The following is a 24,526-nucleotide window of genomic DNA, read 5'->3' on the forward strand; positions in this document are numbered from 1 at the left end:
TTTTCATCTGTGCGTTCATGCTCTTTCCTGCTGACTTCTGCTCAGCTGAACCCTGCAAACGAAACAGCGCAAGTAGTCCTATGCCGAAGCACCCGCTCTCCTCTGTCTCCAGTTTTAAGCGCTCCTTCAGACTCTGGCTTCTCCGTGAGAAGCAGCGTCGGGCACAGAGGAGAGGAAGGTGTTGGTGTCACGGCCTCACACAGAGGGGCCCTGACCTCGCCCCCCCATAACCCCGAGTCCAAGCTGCGACCGAGGAAGGCTGTCCCCAGAGGTGACCCACTAGCGGGAGGTGTGGGACAGCGCCCCGCTCCACTATGAATGTTGCCATTCCTAGAAAACGAAGGGGGGCCATCTCAGGAAGGGCGTGTGGTGTCGCGGCCATCTAAGCCTGGCATGAACTAGGGGACCCAGTCCCTTCCAACAGCCCGGGTCAGCCTGCCCCCCCTCGACGCCAGGAGGGCTCCCCGCATGTGGGCCACCGAGGAGCAGGCATCTGAGCCTGGCATGCCGGCTCCAGGGACAGAGCTCAGTCTGATTAAACTCAAACGCATAGTCCCTGTGGCTCTGGCCCTGTGGGCCACGACTGATCCCCACCTACGTCAGAGGAAGTCGCCCCTTCCGCCTAGAGTTCAGTCCCATTTGCTTCATAGAAGGCTCTATGTTCGAAAGAAAGGAAGAAAAAAGCTATTGAGAAGGAGGAGGGGAGAAGGGAGGAAAGACAGAAAAGAAGGAAGCAGCGGGGAGAGGACAGAGCGAGAAGGGAAAATTCCTTTCACTAATGGTCTCTCGTTAAAGTTAAGAAGAGTGGTGAAAGGCCACATGAGATAGGCCTATTCCCGTGTCACCACTGGTTTTGACTTTTGCTGTGAACCACAGCCCTCCATGGCTCAGACAGCTGTGAACAGCAGGTGTCCCTGTCCGTGCCTCTGACCTCTCCCCTTTGGGTGCACACGTCTGTCACATTGATTCCTCTCTCTGAACCCAACACTGTTACATTTTTCACAGAGAAAATGTGGATTATACGATCCCCCAGATAAGTAATACAATTAAAAACACAGCAAAAGGGGTGCCTGGGGGGCTCAGTCAGTTAAGCGTCTGACTCCTGATCCCAGCTCAGGTCACGATCTCACGGTTTGTGAGTTCAAGCCTGGCATCGGGCTCTGTGCTGACAGCCTAGAGTCTGCTTGGGATTCTCTCTCTCCTTCTCTCTGCCCCTCCCCTGCTCGCGCTCTTCTGTCTCTCCCCCTCCCTCTCTAAATAAATAAAAAACATTAAAAAAAATTTTTTTAATTCTGCCCTGTGGACATGGACGCTCCCTGCTGGCTCACATCCTGGGACCTTCACTGTTGACAGCCCGACGCCTGGGCCTGTGGCCTTTTTTTCTGTTCATTTGTTATCCTAACTTCTCATGTTTTAAACAAACGTGAGATCACATTCTTGCTGTAGTTTCACAGCTTGATTTGTAGTTGACAATAAACTGTGGCTCTCTCTCTCTACATCAGTACAAATACCCCGTTTCTTCTTTTGCTTCTCAGTTGATGCACCATATCTCCTTGTGTGGATGGTTTTGTAGTTTATTCTTTAACCAGAAAATCCCAAGGAACTTCTGCATTACTTGCGACTGTGTTTTGCGCTAAGTCATTTCCAAATCTGTAAGCAGCCCTGCAGTGCACACTCCTCCTGCTGGGGCACACTCCGGAAGCACCTCTGGTGTGGGGAGTCCCAGGAGTAAAAACCAGGGTGAGTGTGAGCGCTGAAAGCCCCAGTGTGTGTCTGCGTGCACCCGTCCCATCCCTCTCTGTGTTGGTGGCTGTGGCTGAGAGAGGCGCCCTGTGTCTGCAGAAACCCGGCCAGGAGTCCCCCGTCCCCACTCACGTTTCTTTTGCTCTCCCACCTAAAACAATGCTGTTACACGGAGACTGGTCTAGAAGCTACCGTGTGTGGGCTCTGCAGGACTTAATCTCCACACTCATCAGGATGGACGCTTTCCACAGCAGCATGTCTGTGAGGCCCTGATGTGCGCCCTGTCCTCTGATTCTGGGGCCCGGCTTCTTCCGGAGGGAGGAGGGAGGGGGTGACGGGAGGGTGACAGCCGCATGCTCGGCTGTCCTGAGGCCATCGATTTCATCTCAGGTCCCTGAGCTGTGCGTGTGCAGGCCTTAGCTGGGCGTCCCAGCGGGTGCTGTGTGACCAGGGCTGGCTCCTTCTACCCTGTTGAGTGCGGAGGCCTGCGTCCACTGTCATGGGCTCCTGGCCGGCCCCGGGCCGGGGGAGGAGGGCACGTAGCACACCCACACACATCTTTAACCTTTTATGGTGAAGATCAACATTCAGGACAGTGACCCACAGGGCTGCAAAATCCAGAATCAGCAAAGAAACACCAATTTGCGGCCCTTTTCTGTATTCTCAGAGGCAGAAAAATGTTCCCACACATTTTCACATACACTTGTGATAGCATTTCTCAAAAACAAAAGTTATATCTGGGTTAACTGTATTAATCAGGAAAAAATCTAAAATTTAACCCAAATGCCCCATTTTCTGAGCATCGCTGTAGAGTCTCCTGCCCTGCGTGCACCGTGGCCCACGCTGTGCCCCACCGCACGCGCCTCCCCGCGTCCTCAGCCAGGCCACCACCCGCTCACCCAGACCCCACCTGTGACACAGGCGCGTTCCCTTTGGTTCTGCACGTGTCTTTCACCACAGCAGGGGTCTAACTGGTACCGAGAGGAGCATCTTTATTTTAATGGTTATCTAGTTACTCGAACCTGTACTGCACAGGAAAAAGCTAAAACTGTCGCATCGAACCCACGATTTCAACAATATTGTTGCTTAGCTAAGTACAAGAAGTGAGTCAATTTGAAGTCAATTTAAAGAAAAGTATTAAGTAAACGGCGGTGCAGGTGGTCCAGGGCTGTGTTAAGAGCGGACAGTGTTAATCAAGTGACGGGGTCACAGCTCAGTCCCCCTACATTCTTCTCTTCTGGAGGACCCTCTGGTCCCTCAGCACTGAGCTTTGGGCCACACGGGTGTCACCCCTGAGCCCGTGCGCACACATCTGCCATCCCCTTCCGTGCGGGGAGGGAGTGTTGATCCAATGTCTGCTGACTGGGGCGTTAACTGGAAGTTAAGCCTGGTCTCTTTCAGGAATTGATGAAAACCTTTGGAAAAAAATTTTATCTGTATGTATTTATAGGGTTTTTTTTTTTTTTTTCTGAACATAGAACTAAGACATGCTTGTTGCCAAGGGAAAAAAAAAATGCGTATATGGTAAAAAAGAAAACTTCCCAAAAATTGCCACCCAGGAAAAATAAAAATGAGTTCTCCCCCGCTCATCCTGTTCTCTCCCTCTCTCCACACAGACACACGCACATGTGCACGCACACACCTTTGTGATTTGTGTGCTGACACAGACCATCCTCTGTGCGCGGCTCTCATACGTATGGAACCGTTTCCCATCCTCATTCAAGTAACACCAGTCCCCCAACAACACAGCTCAGTGTCATAACTAAAAACTTGCATGAAGTACCAGCCTCACTGCCAGCTCCTCTGTGGCCACGACAGACGCGCACCAAGGTCCGTGACAGATGACGTGTGTCCCAGGCCGGCCCTCGCACAGACGGCAGAGTGGGTAGGCGTGATGCCTCCCTGTGTCCGGCAATGAACCCACAGGACATTTCATGGACCCGGACGCTGCAGAGGGACCTGGCCGCAGAGAAGGCATATGGCACAGAAGCCCGAGGCGGCCACCGCTCAGCCGGGATCCGAGCTGAATGTGAGCGGTGCAAACAGCAGCAAGGGCCAGCCGTGGGGAGGGGCTCGCTGTGCTGGGGGCCTGAGCCACGCAGCCAAGGGCGCAGAGTGAGGACACTGGGCGTCCCAGAGGCAGTGACATAGCAGACCCGTCGCGAGCGCCCGCAGAGGCTGGCAGTGACCCGCTCTGTGTCCCAGGTCTCTCTGAGGACAGGCAGGTACTGTTCAAACACCTTTATTTCTTATTACAAAGAAATAAAGCCCTTTATACTCTCAGTGTTCCTATCGTGTCACACTACAGTGACCTAAATAGGCATCAAGCGTTAGGAAAACGTTATTGTTACATTTATAACTAACAGTAAGAGAGTTTCTAAGGTTTTAATAATTAAAAAATTTTTTTAATTACTTATTTATTATTTTTTGAGAGAGAGCAAGTAGGGGAGGGGCAGAGAGAGGGAGAGAGAAAATCCCAAGCAGGTTCTGTGCTGTCAGGACAGAGCCTGACATGGGGCTCGAACCCATGAACCGTGAGGTTATGGCCTGAGCCGAAGTTGGATGCCTAACCAACTGAGTCACCCAGGCGCCCCCTTAACAAAAATTTTTAAAGGTCACTGTGCACCTGTCTCCCTGCTGATCCTGGAGACGGTCTTCCTGGTTTGAGGCAGGACTGCCGGAATGGGGAAAACGGGATCATTCTGCCTTCAGGTTTCCTCCCACGACACGTGACTCCTCTTCTGTGCCCGCGCACAGACTGGCTGGACTCTGGGCTGTTGCTTTCATTTCCTCAGCAAGCCCTTCTTGGTGGATTTTTAGGTAAGCCCCATTTTTTAAAATTTTAAATCTGGGAGGAGAAGGTGCCCAGGAGTAACGGAGATCCCGAGCCGGGAGGAAAGTGCTGCAGAAAGGGAGTGAAATCCCCACTCCTCTGCCCGAATGTGCCCGGGGTTTTATTATAAACGTGTCCCGTCTGTAATAAACAGCCCATTGTTGTTGATGTCACAGCTGGAGGGCCGCACAGACGTGTGCCTGCCCACGTCCTCTTTACTCTGCTGCTGATGCGCACTCCTGCCTTAGGGTCACAGGGCGGCCAGACACCTGACATCCAGGGCGAGGCAGAGGAAATGGACAGCAGGTTGGGGTCACACAAGCCCGGGGAGGGGACAACGCACTGCATACAAGGCTGCTCGGGGCCCTCTCTGACAGGAAGAACAAGCAGGCACCACGGGGACAAGCTCGCAGGCAGGAGAGGGCGGGGTGGCCCCTGGGTCCCCTGGGAGCACACGGCTGCCTTGCTGGAAGAATTCCACGGGCTGGCAGGGAACCTAAGCCCACCACTCAGGACTCAGCAGGCCCTGCGCCTGGTCCCCGTGATAAGGAGGGCTGCTTGGCTGAGGGACCTTATCCGTGGCTGCAGAGTCGGGAGGGGACCCGCAGTCGGGCCTTCTGAGACCCTCACAGCTACCCCAGACATCAAGGCAGCACATGACGCTGGGTCTTAATTTTAGGCCTTACACAAAATACCGTTTATGCTCAGAACAGCAGAAACTCCGCCGGCTGTGCTTGTCATCTAGCAACCGCTGGGTGGACCGTCCAGCTGGCCACCTACCTGTGTCCCTAAAAGGGACGTTTAACCACATGGGGACGTCAGCTTATCCTACAAAGGACACGTCAGCTGTGGATGGAAACGCTCCCATGCCAGGCTCTCCCTAGTTTGACCTACACGGGCACCTGCCGATTGCCCACCACGTAGAGCCCCGCCAATCGGTACAAACTGTGGACAGTGCGCGCACCCCACCTGTGACCCCGTCTCTGTTTTCATGTTTCGTTTTGCTATTTATTTCTCAGAAAGCACTGTCTGCATGTGATACACACTCAAGGGCAGCAAAGAGCGGGCTGGGGGGCACCTCCTACGGGGCAGGCACGTCTGCGCGGTGCCCTCGCACAGGAGGCGGTTGCCGCAGAACAGTCACCGCATGGTTTTTGTTACGCGTCGACCTACGTGCCTCCCAAGTGCACGTGGCTCCCCTGACACATAGCACATGGGCAGCCAGGCTCGAGAGCAAACACAGGCCCAGACGTCGGCCTGCCTTCGCCTCCGTGGCCCGCTGTCACCTGGGCCGACAGAGTGTCTCCCCGTGAAGTGTGCCTGCCCCCACCCCGAGCAAGCGGCCGTTCGCTGACCCGACGCAAGGACATTTGCAGGATGTGCTCCTTCCATTTTTATTGTCGCGCCAACGCACTGCTGTGTACAAGAAAAAATTGTAGCTCATGCCTGCTGCATAGGGACGACACACACCATCGTGGGCATCTGTAGTTGCCTTTAAAATTAATTGGGCGGGGTGCCTGGGTGGTTCAGTCGGTTAAGTGTCTGACTTTGGCTCAGGTCATGATCTCACGGTTCCTGGGTTCGAGCCCTGCATCCGGCTCTGTGCTGACAGCTCGGAGCCTGGAGCTTGCTTCGGATTCTATGTCTTCCTCTCCCTCTGCCCCTCCCTGGCTCATGCTCTGTCTCTGTCTCTGTCTCTGTCTGTCTCTCAAAAATAAATAAACATTGAAAAAAAGATAAATAATTTGAGCTACAGATCGCTTAGAGAATCGTGGCTGCAAACTAAGGTAGGTGACGTGAGGACTCTAGCTGGAGCCTAGAGATAATAGCCAGCGCCCTGCACCCATGTGACTTCCTATTCACCAACCCAGTAGAGCCCTCGCTGGGGAGGGTCCACTTGTAGCCAGGAAATGTGGAATCAGGGCCCCCACGAAACTCAGATCATTTTTACCTTTTTCAAAAGTGTTTCCCTATTCTCTGCATGTTTCCTCTCCTCACGGTGTCCCCTCCTGCAGTCATGAGCGCGGCAGACCTCGCAGTACTGACTGCGAGGTCAGTTTCTAACCTGGCTCACTTTGGACAATATTTACCTTTTTCTGATGGTTTGATGTGAGGAAAGATGTGATAAAATTGCTGGGATTTCAAAAGGAGAGATCACGTGAACGAGTCGGATCACAAGACCTATTCACACTCAGGTTCAACCAGTGCCGGATACGACACAAACGTTCCATGCCACCACACTATTTAGTGAGTGTCGAAAAGATCAGGCGACTCTCAGAACAAACAGAGTCTCCGCTTTTCGGGGAGAGGACACAAAACAAGAGAGGATGAACAGGACCTTGTCATTACTGGCTAATTCCAGCAAACCTGAGTATCCACCCATGATTATCTTCTGTGCAGTTGGGCACAGGCTGTTCTCACCCACTCGGTGCCCGTGACACACCAGGGAAGCTAACTCAGAGATCTCCCCGCTTCCTTCCGGTCAGCACTGCTGGGGTCAGCCTGTGGCCGAATTCCAGAGCATTTTCTGCCAACCATTATCCCAACCCCTCAACCCGCACCTCACCAAGAAGCTTCCTCGAAAGCTGGCTTGGTGGTGACTCCCTGGTGATGCTACAGAGGGAAGACGCTGCCCTTTTGCCGCCTCTTATGACCATTGTGGTCACCTCTTGCCCACCCCTGCATCGACCCAGGGATCCACAGGACCCTAGGTGTCTTGGCATTTTAACGATAGAAAATCTAGAGAAACCTAATAGTATCAAAGCTGAAATTGCAATCACTTGTAGTCCTTATTGTGAAATAATTTGAAAAACCATAGTCTTTTGGAAGCATTCTGCCACAGCCCTCCAGGACCAGACACGGATCTCCAGGCTGTGCTCTGGGCTGCTGTCATGGGCTGAACTGTGTCCCTGTGAAGGTGGCGAAGTCCTAGCCTCCTAGCACCTATGAGGCTGACCTTTTTTGAAAAAGAGTCATGGCCGATGATCAAATTAAGATGAGATCATCCATCATGATGTGCTGTCCTTGTAAACCCTGATCCTCATCCGTTGTGAGTGGTATCCTTATAAAAGGAGGGAGTCTGGACACAGGTGCACACACAGGTGCACACACAGGGAGAGTGCAAGGTGAGTGTGGGGGTGGGTGATGCTTCTACAAGCCCAGAAACACTGAGGATCACCAGAAGCTACCACCAGCTGGGGGAAGAGGTGGGGAGCAGGGAGCAGACTGTCCCTCGTGGCCTCAGAAGAAGTCGGCCGTGCCGCCATGGTGATCTGGCTGTGCCCTCCACACCGTGAGGCAGTAACCCAGCCCATGTGTGGTGCTGTTCAGTGGTCTGCACAAGCCAGCACCCTCTGCGGGAGATAACCTTCTTCCAGCCGTGCAATGTCCTTGGACTTGCCTTTATTATGTTAAAAACAAGAGGAGTTGGACAGGTCTAGGATGTCAAGAGAAACAGCACCTTGGGCCCCAGCATGTGAAGCAGGTAACTGTGGGCATGCTGTGGCTGGAGCGTCAGCTGGGGTGTAGGGAGTCTGCCACCCACCTGCCACAGCCCTTCTCCTGGGAGCGTCTTCAGGGAGCCCAGGTTGGAAACCACTTGACCATCCTGCCTCAGGTCACCGAGAAGCTCTAGATCGTCTGACAATAAACTCACCATCCGAGTGCATCACAGCGCAACATACTGTAAAATACACATTTGAGGAGTAACTGTCTTTTAAAAAGTCTTCTTTATTGCAGGTTATTTTGTGTTTGAGTATTTGAGTGTGTGTGTGTGTGTGTGTGCTCGTGCGCACACGCGTGTGAGAGGGACGAGATGGTTCACGTCTTTTTGGTTGACTTTGGTAAATCCATAGACCCTCCCAACCCTGGCAGGTGTGAGTGCACCTACAGCCACACTGCCCATCAACCCCAGATAAGGTCAGGGAGGCCAGAAAGGGAGCGGGTAGCCAGCCTCGCCTGTAAATGGTTGGCCATCAACAGCAGCCTCCACAAGAGGAGACTTCACAAAAAACACTCTCCTGGACATCATCCTGTGCTGGTCTCCTTGCCTCCAGTCTCTTCCTCCAGCATTCTTGTTGAAGGAAGTGTGAAGGGAGCGTAAGCAGAACCGTGGTCTCGCACCCCTGCGTGAGCCGTGGTTTCTTCGCTCTCGACATGCACAGCGGCCCTGAGGCTCCATCGATGTGAGCTAAATGCCGCATCTGAAACCAACCACAAGCGATTAGAGTGTTAAATGGGCTTTTTCGGGTCTTGCACGGCCAGGTCTGTCTGACACATGGGATGGAGTGTGAGGGGACGCCACCCCCGTTTACCCCATGTTCCTGATGGTGCAGAAGGAACGCTGGGCTCAAGCCTGGATTTTTCCAAGTTTCCTGTGACGTAGTCTTCATAATTGCATTTTACTGAGAAGTACCGTATCCAAGTCCCACTGGCCAGCCCCTCTCAGGGGATATGCAGAGTTACAGTCCACTCATTGGGACCACTGGCCGCACGAGGAACCCAGCCCCGGGCCCCACAGTGACAGCCTGCTCATTGGCACCACTGGCCTGGCTCCCTCCCTTCCTGATGTCACTGCCCTGCCGCCTTCCTTGCGCCTCCTGGGATCACCTCCCAAATAACGCCCTGCCCTCAGTCTGTCTCTGGACGGCGTGGGGGGAATCCCACGTGAAATGATGTAGACTTGATCCTGGAGGCAGCGGAGCCGTGGAAGATTATAAGCCAGGAGCTGGCAGCCTGGGTCAATGTTTCAGGACGTTCATTCTGCCACAATGTGGAAGAAGGACAAGCCAGGAGACAGGATGGACGGCAGTGGCTGTCAGGGAGAGGAATGCAGAACAGGGAACCGGAGCCCCTGGGAGCACCAGGCGTGTGGAAGAAGGAAACTGAGGACGGATGAGGGGGGAGGGGCAAGCAGAAGACCCCGACCCGTTTCTCCAGAAGCAGCGGGAACTGCGTGCTCCAGGGATCACTCCCGTTCTCGCGGCTCCCTGAGGCCAGGAGATGGCTGTGAGCCAGCGCACAGACGGGAGACAGGTAGGGACAGGGGACTCCTCAGTGAGTGGCCATCGGGCCACACATGCAGGGAATCTGGTCCGGAGGGCGGTTGAGATGGTGAAATAACCCACCTTCCTGGACGGCACACAGTTCCTTCCATGTGGTGTGTTTTCAGTCCGTTTATGTTCAGTTTAATTAGATGAACCTGAAGTTGATGATCGCTGGCGGTTTGTCTTTTGGCTTCGAGGGAAAATCTGCGAAGCAACATGCTTCTCAAACCACAAATGTCTAGGACGGTTTTACAGGGGTTATTCCTGGTGGCTACGTGCCAACCCTTTAAGTATCTCTCAGAATAAAAGGGGCAAGGTTTTAGGTTGTCCTTTCCTCGTAACTACTGAAAGCCACAAGGAATGTTTTGCTCACTCAGAGCCACTTATTTTGCACACGAAACAGGATAGAATGGTATCTCGGCTTCCTCTTGGGAAGAGCACTGTGTCCCCTGGAAGGCGGATCTGGTAAATCGCGCAGGCAGAGGACGCACTGGCAGGGGACAGCACGGGGATCGAAGTGATGTTCAGTGTCCCTGGCTGTGGGAGAGAGAAGATAAAACAAACACACGCGCGTGCACGCGACAACGTGGCAGGAGGCAGGGGAGGGGGAGGGTTTGGGCCTCACGCACTTGGGTCCCTTCCCGCGACCCCAGTAGGTTGTCAGCAGAAACAGTCCTAAGTACGGAATGCTTCACGAGATTGATTCTGTTGTGGCTCCTTTCAAATGTGTGTGTGCTGTAGGCAGAGCGAAGGTCAGAAGTGCAAGAAAGGAATGCTGGGCAGGTGCTGACACACGACGAAGCCATGCGCAGGTGAAGGAGACGGGCAGGATCAAAGTGCAGCGGCCAGGTGACGGTTGTTCTGGCAGATGTGGACGGTTCACGTGGCTGCAGTGTGGCGGCTGCACAGGGACAGACAGATGGAGAACATGCTGTGGGCCGCGCAGGGACAGATGGGGACATGCCGTGGGTCGCGTGGGGACAGACAGACGGGGACGTGCCGTGGGCAAAGCGGGGATCACGCCGGGAGGGGCCTCCAGAGCAGCCGGGGGTTGGGGCCCCATCCCTGAGGACGAAGCATGCCCTTGAGCATGCCACCAGCTGTAAATAAGTGAGGGTTTTATTCTTAGCATCCCCGTGAGTCACGGCCGTGGCGGTGGGACGGAGAACAGGGCAGACACGTATAGAAACTAGCGGCTGGTGTCCAACGGTCCCTTACGACAGAGAGAGAAGAGGCAACGTTGAGATTGGGCCAGTAGAATCGGTGCCTTCCGTCAAAGCCGGGAGTGTGAGGAGAGCCGTTTATTTGTGGCGACAAGAGGGACGTGATGAGCCACAGTGAGAGCCGTGTGGGATCGAGGCAGCAGTGAGGTGTTCGTGTGGAAGGTCCCCACGTAGCCAGAAATTCAGGCTGGGAATTGACGGAGGTAACGTGAGGCCAGAAACAGCAGTGACTGCTGCAGACTGTGGATAGGAGAAGGGGCCGGGCAGCACTCAGAGCCCCTGCTGGCTCTCCAGAGTCCTCTGTGGCTGGCGTGTCCCTTCCTCCCACTCGCAGGCAGGGTCCTGGCACAGACACGCTCTTTACGATTAACCGTGTTGTTCGCCTGGGGCCGGGGGACAGCAGGCGGGCACACGTGGGGCATGTGAGTCTCTGCACACATGTCAGAGAGAAGCCTGGAGGCAGGTGGGGGGCTGCCCGTTGGGCTCAGCTGGGAGTGTGTGGGGGGCACGCTGGGCCCTGGCTGGCACCGGGAGGAGGGGACACGGAGGAATCCGGTGCCACAGACAGAAAAGCTGTGCCAGCTGCTGGGTGAGCTGTGCCATGACCGGTGCCTCCTGCTCTCCCTCACCGTTGGGCACACATGTGGGCCTCACGCCACGAAGCAGGAAGTCGTGTACCTTCTCCAGTCTCTCCTCCTCTTGTGGGTGTGCCGTGGGGAAGGGCTAGAATCCATCCGGGAAAGAAAGGCTGGAGTAGAAAATGAGATCATTTTTATGCACACAAACGATGGTGTTTTTGGCGACGTCAGGGCTGAGTTCCGTCCTCCCCAAGGAGCACAGAACTTTCTTCACTTTCTGTTTTTTTTTTCTATAATTTTTTTTTTTATAATTTACATCCAAATTAGTTAGCATATAGTGCAACAGTGATTTCAGGAGTAGATTCCTTAGTGCCCCTCCCCCATTTAGCCAACCCCCCCCCCACAACCCCTCCAGCAACCCTGTTTGTTCTCCATATTTATGAGTCTCTTCTGTTTTGTCCCCCTCCCTGTTTTTATATTATTTTTGTTTCTCTTCCCTTATGTTCATCTGTTCTGTGCCTTAAAGTCCTCATATGAGTGAAGTCATATGATATGTCTTTCTCTGACTGATTTCGCTTAGCATAATACCCTCCAGTTCTATCCATGTAGTTGCAAATGGCAAGGTTCCATTCTTTTTGATTCCCAAGTGATACTCCATTGTATATATATACCACATCTTCTTTATCCATTCATCCATCGATGGACATTTGGGCTCTTTCCATACTTTGGCTATTGTTGATGGTGCTGCTATAAACATGGGGGTGCATGTGCCCCTTCGAATCAGCATTTCTGTATCCCTTGGATAAATGCCCAGTAGTGCACTTGCTGGGTCGTAGAGCAGTTCCATTTCTAACTTTCTGAGGACCCTCCACGCCGTTCTCCAGCACAGCTTCAGCAGTTTGCACTCCCACCTTCCCCTTTCCTAACAGCTTCATGTTTCATGGGGGTCATCTTCGCATCTTCCCACTGAAGTGTTAGTTTCAGGATGTCTGCAAGAACGAGGAAGGCCAGGGCCAGCTGGGGCAGCTGGGTGAACGGGGCCCTAAGGGTTGGGCCTCAGGGAGCAGCCCAGACGCATTAGGAGGCTGAGTCGGCGGGGTCCCGCAGAGACCAGAGCATGCAGCGTCTCACCTAGACCGTCACTGAATGGTGTGGGTACAGGCTTCTCCAATGGTGATGATGCGCATGACCACACATGACCTGGTGAACAGGTGCATCTGACTGTCACAAGGTGATGCAGGTGCATCTCACTGTCACGAGGTGATGCCTCTTTAGTTCTGGTGTCTGGAACGTTGGCGTGCTTCAGACAGCCCTTACATTCTTTCCTACTATAATTTTCAAAGACACCTGAGTGTCACCTGTCGGCTCGGGAACTGGGGTCCTGTCCTTCACACCCCTCCCTTCATGCATTTTCAGTGGGACGACAGTGGATTGGCAGGTCTCCTATGTGTTCAGCTCCTTCAGAGAAGGAGCCTTACCTGCTTCTCATCAACCACTGGATCCCAGCATCTCATGGGGCCAGGTACACAGCAGGCTCGCAGTAAATATATGTGGATTCAATTCATCGATTAAATTAATTTATTTCCAATCTTCACAATCATTCCTCTGAATATCAGTTCCCATTGGAAGATTGAGCAGACAAGAATATACAGACTGCCTACATTGGGGTACCTGGCTGGATCAGTCGGTAGAGCATGTGACTCTGGGTCTCGGGGCCAGGAGTTCAAGCCCCACATCGGGTGTAGAGCCTGCTTAAAAAACAAACATAGATTGGGGCACCTGGGTGTCTCGGTTGAACGTCTGACTTGGGCTCAGGTCACGATCTCACAGTTTGTGAGTTCAATACCCACATTGGGCTCTGTGCTGACAGCTCAGAGCCTGGAGCCTGCTTCAGATTCTGTGTCTCCCTCTCTCTCTGCCCCTCCCCTGCTCATGCTCTGTCTCTCTCTGTCTCAAAAATAAATATAAACATTAAAAAAATTTTTAAAATAGGGCGCCTGGGTGGCTCAGTCAGTTGGGTGTCCAACTTCAGCTCAGGTCATGATCTTACGGCTCGTGGGTTTGAGCCCCACATCGGGCTTTGTGCTGACAGCTCAAAGCCTGGAGCCTGCTTCAGATTCTGTGTCTCCCTCTCTGCCCCTTCCCCACTTGTGCTCTGTCTCTAAAAAATAAATAAACATTAAAAAAAAAGTAGATCGACTGAATTAATATCGCCCTCAGGACATACTTAGGATGTTCTTGGTTTTTTTCTTTATCTTTTTCAAAGCCCTGATGTCATTGTGGGGAGTTACTCATTCTTCATTCATTTAATAGATATTGATCGAGTGGACAAAGTGAGGGACTGCAGATGAAACAGTAAGCAAGTCACCTGACCGTGCACGGGGAGGGGCGGGCCACAGCCCGATACGAATCAGATGCATAACAGGTGAAGTGCAGAGAAACACCTCGGAGAACACCCAAGCAGGCGGGGCCGGGGGAGCAGGTGCTGGGAGCACCCAGGAGAAGGATGAGCCAGGACCGTCAACACGGCGCCCAGCCGCTGGCCCGGCCTCCTTCAGCGCTGCTTGCTCGTTGGGGTTTCACTCTTCTCCAAAAGTCAAGAGGAGGAAGGACGTCCCCTGAGTTGTCGTGATCAAGGGCATGAGCCCAGCGTTTGAGGCTTCGTGCAGCCGGGGAGAGGTGGGGCCGCAGCTGGGAGGGAGCGGGGGCAGCCCAGGACTGGAGGGCGTCCCCAAGGAGCGCATGCAGTGGCTGCCGCCTCGCGTGGCCCCTGGAGCCCACGTCACTGGTCACGCTTCCCTGATGTGTCCAGGTCAACGCTGGCCCCAGAGGAGCTCACGAGTTAACATGTCTGTTTCCAGGTGAATAAACAATAACAGTCATGCTGGTACAGAAACAAAAGTAATGTGTTCATGCAAACACACGTGACGGAGGCTCAGCAAACTTGAGGCCCGTGTGTGTTGAGCCCTGAGGAGCAGGGCTCGTGCTGTCACTTCTGCTTGGTTCTCGCCAACGCGGAAGTGACTGGAAAAGCCGGACGCGTCCTCAGGTGGTTGTGCATGTTGTTGAGAATCAAACTCTTGCCTGAAGCAGAACATCCTAGTGCCAGGAGGCTCGCCGGCTGCCGTGCACGGAGAGGGAGAGGCACCCCGTCATGGCGGGGTGTCCGGGGCTCACAGAGCAGAGACACCCACAGAAGAGCCTCAACCCCACCACTCGGAAGCTTCGGGCAAGTTGCCCCACCTCAGGGCCTTCGCATCTGCTGCTTCCTCTGCCTGTGACACTCTGTCGCGAACACACACTTGGGCCCAACGCTGTGCTCCACCAGGGCCTTCTCTCTGTTAGATGGGAAACCAGCCTCAGGCTTCCTGGCCTCATTCTCCAACAAGCTCTTCTCACTACCTGACATCCTGCGTCTTTGATTTGATCAGGCATGCTCTCCCTCTGGTACAGTGTAGACCCTGTGAGGGCTGGGACACGCATGTTTGTTTGCCAGAGCACCCGGGGCCATGTCATAGTCACTGCAGAGCACAGCAAGGACCCCAGCCAGTGGGTGCAGTCCTGCTTATGCGCCCTGGCCGGCCGGCTCCTGCTAAGCTCCTGGGGAGGATGGGGGGCTGATGCCCTCACGCAGGACGAAGGCCCTGGTGCCTCTCACCCAGGGACTGCAGGTACTATGTTAACTGACCTGTGTGTCTCATCTTAAGGGGCCAATGGCTCAGACACACTCCCAGGACTTCAAAGCAAGCCCCTTGTCCCCTAATGACCTATAACCTCGAACTTCGTAGGTACTGACAGGCTGTCGGAGCCACGTGCCTCTACAACTTGCGTGGCAGTGTCTGGCCTTGGTCTGTGGGACACCAGAGGCTTTTTGAGGGGAAAGTAACAGAGAGCAACCCTCAGGCTCCTGGACACATACTGCAAAAAATTAAGAACACATTTCCTTTTTTATTGTGGCAAAATATACATGACAAACCCTATGTTGAACCATGTTTAAGTTACAGATCAGGGCGTCAAGTGCACGTCCCTAGGCAGCCACCACCTCTGTCTGCGGAACTTTCTCGTCTTGCGGACTGGGTCTCTGCACCCACTAGACACGGCTCCCCAGCCCGCCCACCAGCTCCCAGAGCCCACTGTCCGACTTTCCGTGTCGGGGTCTCTTGGGGGTGTCTGTCCTTCTGTGTCTGGCTCATCTCAATGTGCCCAAGCTTCACCCATGTTGTAGCAGGTGCAGGAATTTCCTGACTTGTTAAGGCTGAGTAATTCCGTCATGTGGGTGCAGACTGCTGTGTCCATCCATGCAGGGCCAACACTCACTTGGGTTCTTCCACCTTTTGGCTGTTGGGGAAAACGCTGCTAATTGTGTGAGTGTGCAGGCACGACTCAGCTCCCCTGTGAAGCCCGTGTTCTCGGCCGGGTGTGGACATTGGGTCTTTCCTCATAACCACAGGGAGGTGAGCTTCATCCAGCACGTCTGACCCGCTGGGCCCAGCGCTGCGTCATGGCAGGAGGCGCTGCTCTCTGCAGGGACGTCCGGGGCCCCGAAGAGCAAGCTTCACGCCATGTGTTTGGAAAGGCAGCCCCTGGGAAGGGGTGGTGGCTCCTGGGGTTGCCGGTGGCCTGGGCCCTGCCCCCATTCTGTGTGTGATGACGACAAGCCGGGGTCGGCCAGAGCCTCTGTCGGGCGCCCACATCCGCTTGGGATGTGAAGATGGCCCACCACACACAGCCCGGCTCGCGGGGAGAAGGGGTGCCTCCCCCACGGGTGGCCGGCTGGCAGGGCAGGAGGGGTGCGCTGGGTTTTCGTCTCTGGGCGTCTCCCCCTTCTTTCCTCCGGGCCTAACACAGTCGAGAGCAAAACGTCCATCACGTCCCAGCAGGTGGCCTCGGGTGCGCCTGTGGGCTTCACCGCCCTCGGTGACACCCAGGGACCCAGGCCAACCTCCAGGATTCCATCTTCTCTCATCTCACTGGGCCGCGTGGTTTCAGACGCGGCAGCCTAGACGTGCGGCCTGCCGCTACCGCGATCCATTACGCTGTCAGCCAGGCGGGGGCCTCAGTGCGGGCCAAGTGTCAACAGAAGGTGAGGAAGGAAATCAGCCACAATCTAAGGCTAATTACCCTGCCTAGAAGTTAATTAAATGCTTGTTAAGAGCAGCAGGGTAGATCCCAATTCAACTTGTCTAATAACAGTCCCCTGACGTTCCCGGACACTGGGATTCGTACCGGGCTTCAATAACTCTGCCGAGGGCAATAATATCCTGTCACGTCTCAGAGTCGGGTGGCCTCCACGACGCACGGGCCTTGGTATTTTCTGCACTAATTTGCCACATATCGGGCACCTCGTATGTGTTTAATTTACACACGTTTTAATTTAGGGGACCCTGGATTGTTCCAATGATTTTGTCATTTCCCCCTTTTTCCAAGAGGAAAAGAAAAGGAACAAAAAAAATAGCCCACGAGCTGCAGAAGCGGTCAGCAGCACTATTTTGTATGATTTGGGGTAATGACCATGATTAATGCTTGTTTATTGTTATATCTCTTGTGTTATGTAAATAAAGCTGTGGCCTTCTCCTTCCAATTTCAGGGTGGTGCGGCTGCTTTCATTTGGAAGCGAGCAGAGGGGGGGCAGGGAGAGCCCTGCCAGCCTGCGGGTGCGCTCCGAGCCTCCGCCCGGCGGTGCCCACCCTGGAGCCACCAGCCCAAGTGGGGGGAGCCGGCACCACCCGGACCAGGCCTCCCTCCCCCATCCTCTCCCAGGGACGCGGGCTCTGCCAAGGCTTGCAGGGGAGTGGGAGCCGCCACCCCCAAATGAGGCCCTGCATGCGGAAGCCAGCTGGCGGGAAGTGGGGGTCAGCAGGGGAGCTGCAGGCCCCAGACTGGCAGCCACGAGGTCCTTCCCTGTGTCCTTCCGGCCCCCACGGGAGAAGAGCGGCAGGCACGGAAAGAGAAGTTCGTGGCGGTGGTGTCTGGGATAGTTCGGGGACTGAGGAGGGCGGGAGAGGAGGTCTGCCGTCCCCTGTCCCTGCCGGCACTTGGGATCAGACACGGTTGTGTTCAGAGGCAGAATGACAGTGCCACAAAGGAGTTTCCGGTAAATGCAGGTTTGGGGTTGCTTGTTGTCTTTGTAAGAAACACGTTAATGCCTCTTAACCGGATCCTGACTTGTGACCAGGTTCTGCTGTCCAGCCAGCGAGTGGTGGTGCTGTCCGCGTGAGCCACCCTCCAGCGTGCTGGCCGCGTCTCTGGAAAAGGACGCCAGTGACAAACGTGGTTGCTGACAGAGCAGGCTTTGTCCAGGGTGGCCGGGAGGCTGCGTGCCAGGCGTAGGGGAGACTCAAAGTGGGATCGTTGCTTCCTCACAACGTGGGCATGCTCGGTTGTCCTCCAGAAGCCCAGGTGTGGGTGTGCGAGGGCACTGCGACCACCCGCTCGCTTCTGCACACGGGGCCGCCTCGCAGCCCAGCCAGGCTGTGCCCTGACCTGCCGGCCTGTCCGCGTTCCTCAGGAGACGGGGTGGTGAAAGGGTTAATCGAGAGCACCCCCCCCCCCCCCGCCTTGCATTTACACCTCCTCTCCAAACAGCATGAATTAATGAAAAGATGTAAGCACTCAGATCTTTGCTGGCAAGAATGCTTGTTGAAATAATCAATTAACCTTGGAAGATCCAATTGACAGGGCTTAAGTGCAAAGTTATTTAAGATGCCAGATTATCTAGCCAGATGATTGCATTCGCTGCGACGCAAGAAGGCGGCAAGAATGCTTCTGAGAAATTTCAAGGCTCCAGAAAGATTTAACGTTATTTCCCCACAGAATTAATCTGCCCATTAGAACATGCTTTAACCTCTCACAAGTAATATCCTGGGATGACTTTAATTTACCTTCTTCCTTCTTTGATACGGTGAAAAATGATCCCAAGACAGCAAACATATAGATCCGTTTCACACTTTGGCTTTCCTTTCTTTTAAAATTGTTTTTGAAATGAACCAAATCTCAATCTATATCCACCTTTATTTTAATCCAGAGATTCTAAATCCACGGACGCACCCGCTGGGTGTCCCTCACTCGGCAGGATGCGATGCTGACTGTCGTCGGATAGAGACGAGAGCGTCTCACTCAGGCAGTGCCTCTGTGATGAAACTCTCATCGTACGAGCCCCGCACGCGGCCTTGGGGTGGGGGGCCCTCAGCACGTGGCATCAGCGGGTACGTGTGACATGTGACCGACCGTGGCCAAGTAGGGCCGGGGACATCAGCTCTGCAGGGCAAGGGGCAAAGGTGGTTTCCTTTTGGATTTGTCCTGCTAAGCGATACGGGATGAGCGGTTGGTTGTGCACGGATCGTGACTTACTCCACGCTAAGGAGCCATTCACAAGACGCGAGTGTTGCTATAATTTGGAGGAGTCGCTGCAGAAGCGAGCGTAATTCCGACTCTGCGTTCCCCGACCCTGGCTAGCTCCATGACAGTTTTTGTTTCCTATGAAAGCAGCCTGCTTATTGGTAATTCCTTTAAATAAAGGAATTATTTTCCCAAGCAATTTGTTTTGATTGTGCTACGTTCTAGTTCGGCCTCCTCTGCTGCGATGAAAGAAAAAGAGCTAATCTGGCTGGTTTACGATCTTGCTGCAAATAAAAGACAAGTGGAAAATGAAATTTTCGAAAAGCTAAACTCCTAATTTTTGTGACAAAATGTGAATGAAAATGATGAACTTATTCATAAGAGATGGGAATTTTGAAATGAATGATTTACGGGTATAAGCATTAAATATATTAATTTAGGACGGAGGCAGCAGATGTAAATGTTATTCGGTGGCCGAGGGCAAAGGACGAGGTGTAGACAGTGCGCGTAGTCACGCTGTTTGGGGGAGCGTGAATCCAAGAACCCAGGGAATGAAATGAACCAGTGGGTGGTGGGGCTGGTGCAACACAGCTGAGTGTTTGTGTCCATCTTGACGGCCCGAGTTCGTGAACGCACCCATGAACTACACTTTGAGCCCTATGGGGCTCAGCGGCTTGGCATTCTTTAAGAGTACGGGACTAGCTGTAACTCTGGACATCAGTCTCCACATTATTGACGTTGGGGGTCCGATCATTCTTTGTTCTGGGGGTGGGGTGCCTTACAGGATGTTTAGCAGTATCCCTAGCCTCTACCCACCAGATGCCGGGAGCACCTCCCTGGCCCCACGGTTGGGACAATCAGGTTACCTCCAGATGTTAGCAAATCTCTTAGTCCCTAAGAGAAAAATAGCCCCCAACCAGGAAGCCCTGCTGTAACCTGACAGCCCACGGCCCCGTGAACCTTGTGCTCAGGCCTCGGCAGAGACAGGGGTGCCTCGAGGCTAAGGACACATAAGGCTCAGGACCCCTCACTTCCACAGGCCCTCAGAAGGCTCCATACCTAATTTTGTATTTATAACTCAAAGTTTGCAATTTTTCACATCTTTATTAAAGAAGACACCCCGAGTTCAAAACCTTTAGGCTCCATAAAACCTGGGCCTGCGCCTAGGTCTCAGTTGATAGTAATCAACTTATTTTATAGAACCCAAATCTGTTCAAAATGGCCTCCTACTTCTTTTCATATCGGTCAGTTTGTTTGTCCCTTCAGTTAATGAGAGTGTCCCCATCCGAACTCAATATCCCCGGCCTCGTGGAGCCTGATGAGGTTTTGAGCAAAACAATTCAGGCTCCCCTGACATGCTCCACCCCCTCGTGCTTGGAGAAAACTTTCACAATCGAGGAAGCCACAGGCCCCTGTTTTCACCGCCTGAGGATTCCACACAAATGTAGGTCACCAACTAAAAGTTCTACTAATGATTTTTCATAAAAATGCTTTCAGATGAAAAATTCCTTGAGGAATAATCCCAGTCCTGGCCAACATCTTCTTGATTCTTAAAACATAGTGAGGGAAGTGAGTTGCAAAGACTGTCAGTGTGTATTTCCTACTGAAACCCTCTCTTGGAGAAGTTAGAGCTCTGGAATAATCAGGTGGATGGCAGGCCTATATAAAAATGACTCACTCCAACTATCTGACTGTGTACTCACTCTTAAATCCTTAAAGACTTCTTGATTGTTCACTAAAATTAAACCTGGCATAGATGAATGGATAGAGGGATGGATGGAGAGGTGGATGGATGGGTAGATGGATGGATGGATGGATGGACGGATAGATGACGGATGGATGGATGGTTGGATGGACGGAGAGATAGATAATGGCTGGGTGATGGATAGATGGATGGATGATGGGTCAATGAAGAGATGGATAGATGGATGGGTGGATAAAAGAATAGATAAAGAAAAAAAAGAATAAAGAGATTGCTTTTTCCATTTTATTTCTCCTAAAAGGGAACGCAAGAAGTTGTTATCAATGGGCAACATTGGCAGAACTGGGAATTTGGGGGAGGTTATGGGAGCTGTGAGGGATTTTCACTTTTCATTCTGAAAATTTCATTTTGAAATTTTCATTTCAAAAGAAATGTTTGCATTTCTTTGTAGTGTATGAATTATTATTATGTGGGTGGGGTTATCTGGTTGGTGGAATAACGAACGGGTTGTTTGTTTCCTTATGTATATATTTCAATATTTTTAATGACTGAACTTTGAGTGATGAACCCATCGGGGAGCCTCCTGATGTATGGTTTACACATTTTCACCTCATTTTTGCTAAATGTAGCAGACTCTCGCAGTTACTTCTTAATCTTCTCATATTTGTGGATCATTTCAAGCCACCTCATATCCTTCGCGGAATGAGGCAGTAAAGAAATAAATATCTATGAAATATATAAAATGGTATTGTCGGACCTCAGGCAAGGATACAGAATAAAGCAACATAAACGTTTTTACTTACCGTGCCCCCAGGCGGCACCTCTACCTGCAAAGAGCAGTCATCCCTTTCTGACTGCACCCCGGACCACCAGGATTTCCACAGAGAGCTCAGCTGCTCTTTAGCTGTTCCCTGTTAGCCTGGGGCACCTCCATGTGTGTGGGAAGGGAGGGTGGGAGTCCTCCCACTGTGCGTTCAGCCATGGAGCCCCTCCTGCCTCCCAAGCTCCTTGCCCTCGACTTGTCCTGCCATGTCCACCTGTGTGCTTCCTGCCAAGTGGGCTGGAGACAGCAGCCAGGCTTGTGCAGCTGACCCCAGTCTACCCAGGGCCTGGGCCACGGTCTGCCACAGAGAGAAGTGCTCCATGGAGGAAGGAAGGGTGAGATTCAACAAGTACGGGTCTTCCTTCTCCTCTTCACGAATTAGAGCTGCCTGAGCTAGAAGTGGTCTCTCCTTTACTGAAATGATCTTTTCTTCCATGAAATTGTAGTCAGAAAGACACTTCTTACCACTGCCTTCGGTAGCTGCCTCCTCCAATCTGGATCACAGAGCAACTGTTCAACCTGAGAAACCCCTTGAAAAGGCCGTGTTCTACTTCTGTTGCACATGGGCACGCGTATCTATATGGTAAAAGCTGGTTGATGCCCCGTCTCTGGACCATTCACCGACTGTGGGTCCGTGGTCGTTCTGGGCCATTCGCCGACTGTGGCTGCGTGGTCGTGGACGCTGATTTTGCAGCTCCACTACACTTTGGTGGCCCTGCTCTGGAGGACCGCCCTCTGCAAGTCCCTCGTTATTTCTGATCTGGCTGGAAAGCTGCAGAACGGCCCGGGGCCACTGAGGGACGCTGGCTCTTGGCTCAGGATGCTGGCCAAGCTCAGCAGCCTCCCTGTGCCAAAAGGCCCCAGGAACTCCCTTCACCTCCCTTCACACCTCACCAAACCTAAGACACTCTCCGGGTCCACTTTGTCACTCGGCCCCAAAGCAGCATGGCTACTTGGTCTCAGCCGGCCCAGCCCTGGAGATAGTATCTGTGGCCTCTGGAGGGCCAGTAGACCTGCAGACAGCCTTCTCTCTCCACTTCCAGTCTCTCCTGCCTCGGCCTCAAGCCCCGCCCCCAGACAGGGCCACACCCCTCGCAGGAGCAGTCCCTGGACTTCGTGGTGGGGGAGGTGGAGGGACGGAGGCAGCAGCACCCTGCCAGGCTCCGGGTTGTCATTATAGCTACACGTGGAGCCACGATGCCCTGAGCCGGCCTGTAGCCAGCGGGGCTGGACCCTAGACACCCTGCACCCTGACGTGGGGTGGTGTATTCTCCTGAACGCGCGTCTCCCCAGGCAGATGCTGAGACGCCGGGGTGCGGGCACAGCACAGTCCCCCTGGGCAGGTCCAAACAACGGCCGTTCACACAGAAACGCAGCCGTCTGCTCCGGGAGATACCTGAACTAGGAGCAGAAAGCGAAAGGCGTCCTCAGGGTGAAATGCATGTGCCTCTATCTGGGGAAACTGCAGGTTCTCACGGCCAGCCCACGCCCTGGCCACGGTCCTCGGTTCGGAGGCTGCGCTCGGTGATCACCTGCTTTTACCTCCTAAGTATGGAACTTGAAGTGCTAGCCTCTCCCTCGACAAGACCCTACTCGAAGGTTTTCTCTGGAAGGATGGCTTTAACGTCACAGCCAAGAGAAAACAAGAACGAAGACTGAGCTCAGTTTTTGTCCCATCCCAAAGGGTGACACGGCTCAGTGTGGTCCCACCCCCAAGAGTGACACGGCTTCCTTGCTTCCCCCAAAATTGTGGATAGGGGCTCGGCACAGATGGAAGGGTCTTCTCTCTTCTGCTGGTGCCCTCGGGCGCCTCTGGCAGCAGTGGGGGGCCCAAAGTGGGGGCGGGGCTGGTTCTCTGCACTGAGATCAGGGCCTGTGAACCCAGCACGAATTCTACTCACTGGGCTGTCGTTAGACAAAACCGCCCCCCACCCCCAACCTTGCAGAAAACTGTGTGTCTTGCCTCATGCTCTTTTGAAGGTAAAGCTTCAAGCCAGCTAACCTCTGAATTTTTCGTAGTATCTTTTGAAAATCAGTTAAAAACACGATTTCACTTATATGTAGGATTTAAGAAACACAACCGATGAACACGGGAAGGGAAGGAAACATAAGATAAAAACAGAGAGGGAGACAACCCATAAGAGACCCTTATATAACGAGAACGAACTGGGATTGCTGGAGGGGCGGGGATGGGCTAGATGGGTGACGGGCACTGAGGAGGGCGCCTGTTGGCATGAGCCCTGGATGTTGTATGGAAGTGATCAATCACTGTGTTCTGCTCCTGAAGCCAAGACTACACTGTATGTTAGCTAAATTGGGTTTAAATAAATAATTTTTTTTAAATCCCCTTAAAAATTGGTTTTGGTTGGGTTAGCCAAACTCTGATTTTAAATCCTACGTGGATTATGAATCTGCAGATAAGCACTGCAGACCCAAAGCTCTCAGGCACGTCTGGGGTTTTCGAGGGAGCTCCCGGGGCAAGGTAGAGGCACTGCTTACTCGCTCCGCAGCCTGGTGTCCAGAGTCACACGCTCCTGCTGCCCTGTGACACGTCAACAAACAGCACAAGCAGGGAAGTGTCTTTTCTTGCACACTCTGTGCCTCAAGTTCATTTCCTCTCAAAGTCCCATCTTGGAACCCTTGAACCCCATCACCCTGAATGCTTCCAGCCCTCTCCTCCGCGTGAGCTGGGCATCTCCCCAGAGGAGATGGGATCCCATGAGAAACTCAGGCTCTTCACTCAAAGTCAAGGACATGATCTAAACCACTGACAACAACTGCCCGGAAACAGAAGTGCAGGCCCCGATTGGTGGCTGCTCCATGACAGCGCAGCGCCCCCACAGGTCCTGGAGTCTTGACCCCACCCATGCCCTCTGCCTGCTGGGCTCCAGTCAAGACGACAAAGATGGCCAGCTTGGTAACACATGGCACCTACCACATGCCAGTCACAGCCCACTTCTCTCCACAGGCTAACGCACCAGGTGTCCATCCCAACCACTGTGTGGCAGGGACCTTGATTATTACTCCCATCAAAGGGGGAGAAGCTGAGTCAGGAGATGTGAAGAGGCTTGGCCAAGGCCACACAGGGGCCAACTAGTAAAGTGAGTGGCTCAGGGGTAACCCTGGCAACCCCAACAATAAGTCTCCAAACCCTACGTCGCGCTCACTGAATAGCCCACCAGTAAACACCACACACAGTAAACAGATCTGTTCGCATCAGGAGCCTGGGGGACACTGGACC

The 24,526-nt window shown here is 53.3% G+C and overlaps 2 long non-coding RNA genes across 2 annotated transcripts in view; both read left to right on the forward strand.

Annotated features, from left to right (window-relative positions):
* Window positions 1–24,526, forward strand: part of LOC123599902 — a 604,975-nt gene that overhangs the window by 456,929 nt on the left and 123,520 nt on the right. The gene's annotated exons all lie outside the window — the stretch shown is intronic.
* On the forward strand, window positions 17,061–18,959 carry LOC123599910. Its single transcript, XR_006713348.1, has 2 exons — window positions 17,061–17,516; window positions 18,447–18,959. It is a non-coding gene; the product is annotated as an uncharacterized LOC123599910 (long non-coding RNA).

The sequence above is a fragment of the Leopardus geoffroyi genome, chromosome A1 (genome assembly GCF_018350155.1).
Source record: "Leopardus geoffroyi isolate Oge1 chromosome A1, O.geoffroyi_Oge1_pat1.0, whole genome shotgun sequence".
NCBI lineage: Eukaryota > Metazoa > Chordata > Mammalia > Carnivora > Felidae > Leopardus > Leopardus geoffroyi.